The sequence below is a fragment of the Vanessa atalanta genome, unplaced genomic scaffold (assembly GCF_905147765.1).
Source record: "Vanessa atalanta unplaced genomic scaffold, ilVanAtal1.2, whole genome shotgun sequence".
Classification (NCBI taxonomy): domain Eukaryota; kingdom Metazoa; phylum Arthropoda; class Insecta; order Lepidoptera; family Nymphalidae; genus Vanessa; species Vanessa atalanta.
In genome coordinates, this window is record NW_025919956.1 from 12,501 (window position 1) to 15,508 (window position 3,008).

The following is a 3,008-nucleotide window of genomic DNA, read 5'->3' on the forward strand; positions in this document are numbered from 1 at the left end:
TCTCACCCATTTAAAGTTTGAGAATAGGTTGAGGTCGTTTCGGCCCCAATGCCTCTAATCATTCGCTTTACCGGATGGGACTGTTAATTATCGACGCCAGCTATCCTGAGGGAAACTTCGGACGGAACCAGCTACTAGATGGTTCGATTAGTCTTTCGCCCCTATACCCAGTTCCGACGATCGATTTGCACGTCAGAATCGCTACGGTCCTCCATCAGGGTTTCCCCTGACTTCGACCTGACCAGGCATAGTTCACCATCTTTCGGGTCCCAGCATCTGTGCTCAGAGCGCGCCTGCATTCACGGATTGGAAACGAGACGCCTCGGGAGTGCGAGAGATCGATCGAGACCGAAGCTCCATCCTCCCTGAGGCGCGCGTGTTTAGCGCGCGCCTTCACTTTCGTTGCGCCTTTCAGTTTTATGTATAAATATCTCAATGACTCGCACACATGCTAGACTCCTTGGTCCGTGTTTCAAGACGGGTCCTGCGAGTGCCCGAAAATGAATCATCGCAGACGGATACGCGCACAGTCCGAGACAACACGGCAGCGACGACAGCAGCGCCGCGTCGACGTCCGCACTCGGGCAGGACATCGACAAACGACGTTCGCTTGCGTCGGGCCGGACGCGCGTGAGACGCGTGCGCGATTCGTATTATAAGTACGATTTTGTACTACCGTCCGACGGCCGGTCGGCCACCGTCACGGTCCAATAGACGTGCGCGAACACGACGACTGGACTCCCGAACGGCGCTTAGACCGACATCGAACGGGTCGCGATGTATTACTGAGAGAGAAGTGCACGCCGTCGACGAACGTCGACGGACGCGACCCGTGCCCCACGACGCACCCGCGAGGGGAGGTATGAGACATCGAGGCGCGCGCCCGTACGCCGTCGAATGACGATGAATCTCTCCGTTCGTTCATTCGAGTTTCGCAGGTTTACCCCTGAACGGTTTCACGTACTCTTGAACTCTCTCTTCAAAGTTCTTTTCAACTTTCCCTCACGGTACTTGTTCGCTATCGGTCTCGCGGTAATATTTAGCCTTAGATGGAGTTTACCACCCACTTAGGGCTGCACTCTCAAGCAACCCGACTCTGAGGAGCGTACCTCTCGCCGTCTCGCTCCGTCGCTACGGGCCTGGCACCCTCTACGGGAAAACGGCCCGTTCAAGACGAACTTGGGCAGGAGTGGCGACGACGAGAAAGCGATACCTCCCGAACACCACATCTCCCGCGATCGTTACAACCGCGGGATTCAGTGCTGGGCTATTTCCTGTTCGCTCGCCGCTACTAAGGAAATCCTGGTTAGTTTCTTTTCCTCCGCTTACTAATATGCTTAAATTCGGCGGGTGATCCTCCCTGATCTGAGGCCAACGATAAAAAAAACGAGGCAGACGCGATATCCGTCAACGCGACGGCGCCGCTTTCGTCGAGACGAGAGAGAATTTTCATTCCGATCGTTCCGACGTCGGCGTCGACGCGCTCTTCGGACGTCGAGTCCGCCTACTCGATATATATACAATATAAATATATATATATACGAATGTTTCGATGTCATCACGTTCAACGATGCGAGCGCGCTTTATTTACACATCATATAAACACGTTCGTCTCGTATACGTCGTAACGATCGCGGAGCTTTTGTATTCGAAATTTTGACATTAGAGTATGAACAAAAGAAACGCACGTACTCGATAATCACGAGACGAAGAGATCACCTAAACTCCGATTACCCTCTTTGATCGAGAACAACTCAATGAAACGATCGAAAGGTCGGAGATGGGCGCTCCTCGTCTGGCGACGAGCGACGCTCTCAGTCTCTCTGACGTCGCATAACGAAACTCCGTGACGTAAACGTACACACGAACGCGTATATAAAAATATAAATAATATATACACACACACGCATGTAAACGTAAACATACATACACATCGTATTTGTTATATTTGAACGGACCGAGAACGAGATTTATATTAAGTATATTTAAACACGTAATATAACACATCGAACGCGGATACCGTCATATGTTCGAGAAACGTCAGTCAGTCTATTGAGTCGGTTACGAAATAATAGACATTACGACATTAAACATTGAACAGTGTGGTTTATATTTTTATACAGCCGGCCCTCAGACAGGAGTGGTCCTGGATGTTTCTCCACGGACCGCAATGTGCGTTCGAAATGTCGATGTTCAAATGTGTCCTGCAGTTCACACTATGACGCGCAGTTAACTGCGTTCTTCATCGACCCGCGAGCCAAGTGATCCACCGTCCAGGGTAATGGTTTTTAATTTGTTTTATTTTTATAATTTCTACGATCACTCGAACGATTCTATACGCCAGTGATATGAGTTTATTTTTTTTTTATTTTTTTTTTTTTTTTTCGTTTTTTTCTCTTATTTTTAGTATACAGAGAAAAATTCAAAAAAATTAAAAAAAAAAAAAAAAAAAAGTTAAAAAAAAAAAAAAGTACAAAAAAAAAAAAAAGAAATATACATTTTATTTGAAGATGACGATGTGCGTTAACACATCGTACTTTCCTCGAAATCGACATCGAAAAATATCAGAATAGGACGCGTTACACGACTCTGGACTCTGACTCGGACACACTGCTGTGTGAGAGAGAGAGAGTGAGAATCGCGTCCTCGCATCGAAACGACACATTCCGAACGTCGATATTTGTGTTTTAGAATTTTATTATCGTTCATTATCGCACTCTTTCGAGATTGATAATTTACGTTAATGATCCTTCCGCAGGTTCCCCTACGGAAACCTTGTTACGACTTTTACTTCCTCTAAATGATCAAGTTTGGTCAACTTCCCAGCAACGCCGACGGCCGTGAAGCCACCGCGTGTCGGTCCGAAGACCTCACTAAATCATTCAATCGGTAGTAGCGACGGGCGGTGTGTACAAAGGGCAGGGACGTAATCAACGCGAGCTTATGACTCGCGCTTACTAGGAATTCCTCGTTTATGGGGATAATTGCAAACCCCAATCCCCAGCACG

General features: G+C 47.8%; 2 non-coding genes across 2 annotated transcripts in view; both read right to left on the bottom strand.

Annotated features, from left to right (window-relative positions):
• The window catches only part of LOC125076445, a 4,002-nt gene extending 2,628 nt beyond the window's left edge, over positions 1-1,374 (bottom strand). The window contains exon 1 of the ribosomal RNA XR_007120405.1: positions 1-1,374. This exon is cut by the window's left edge and continues 2,628 nt beyond it. This is a non-coding gene — a ribosomal RNA (large subunit ribosomal RNA).
• Positions 1,375-2,124: 750 nt separating this feature from the next.
• On the bottom strand, positions 2,125-2,281 carry LOC125076446. The gene has a single exon (XR_007120406.1). It is a non-coding gene; the product is annotated as a 5.8S ribosomal RNA (ribosomal RNA).
• Positions 2,282-3,008: the final 727 nt, after the last annotated feature.